This window comes from Octopus bimaculoides, chromosome 23 (assembly GCF_001194135.2).
Source record: "Octopus bimaculoides isolate UCB-OBI-ISO-001 chromosome 23, ASM119413v2, whole genome shotgun sequence".
NCBI lineage: Eukaryota > Metazoa > Mollusca > Cephalopoda > Octopoda > Octopodidae > Octopus > Octopus bimaculoides.
The window spans coordinates 28,709,701-28,711,017 of NC_069003.1; positions in this window are offsets into that span (position 1 = coordinate 28,709,701).

A 1,317-nucleotide genomic window follows, 5' to 3' on the forward strand; every position below is an offset into this window, starting at 1 on the left:
ATATATATATATATATATGTATGTATATACATATATGTATATATATGCATATACATATATGTATATAAATATATGTGTGCGCGGGTGGAAAAGAGACATACAGACCTATATAAACAGGTACATGTACATCCACACATCCATACCTCACACTCACACATATACACTCACAAACACACACACACACACACACACATATATATACACATGTGTATATATGTATGCGTCTATTTATCTATGTATTGTAAAGTTATGAAAACATGTTACGCACACGCACGCACTCATATATACACACACACACGCATATGTGTGTGTGTGTTGTTTGTGTTCATATGTATGCATGCGCGCGTATGCGGACTTAAGCGTGAGTAATAACACGTTTGTATTGAATTACACACAGTTGTGGTAAATGGAAATGCAGTTTTCATTTCGAATCTCAGTGTTTTACATTCATTCTAAACTCGACAGAATTGATTCTATTTGAATAGCAAAGAGTTTTCCGGAATATCTCCGATCATGCCGAAAGTATATTGAATTATATAACAATGTAAGATAATAATTTAATAACTAGAGAAGGAATGATTGCCTTTACCATCTCGACTATCCAAATAGGCAGTTTCCGTAGCCTCATTGGTAACGACTCGTTCCCCTTCGGCAGATTTCGGACATATTTCTCTGTCAGTATATATGATTTCATCATACAAATCTATGGATGATTTCGTGAATCCAAAAAGTTAACATAGACAGCAGTGTGCAATGGTTTACGTAAAAGAAAAACTATATTTAACACTAAATGTGAGTAGGGCGTTGTAAAACGCTGTAATACTGTAGTCAAAGCACATAATTATGTACCTTAGAGTGAGTCCTTACTGATGAGGCTACGGAGATTACCGAAACTGAATTCAGTATAAGGAATTTTCGAACGGCGTTTTCAGAAGATTATAGTCTCTGTCTGTATATATATATGTATATATATATATTTTATTACTTATACGCCCTTTTAAAGCCTGGCCACGCTCATGGGCCCGATATTCCGGTTTCTATGGCGTATGTGTCCCCCTCGCAGGTAGACGGGTCGCCAGTCCATCGCAGCTTTTACTCAAGAAACAGGAAGAAAGATTGTGAGAATAAAGAAGAAAGATTGAAAGAAAGTTGGGGCGAAAGAGTACAACTGTGGTCGTCACCAGCCCCTATCGGAACCTCGTGGGGCTTTAGTTGTTTTCGCTCAATAAACACACACAACGCCCGGTCTGAGAATCGAAGCCGCGATCCTCCTCCGACATACATACACACACACACATATATATATATATATATATA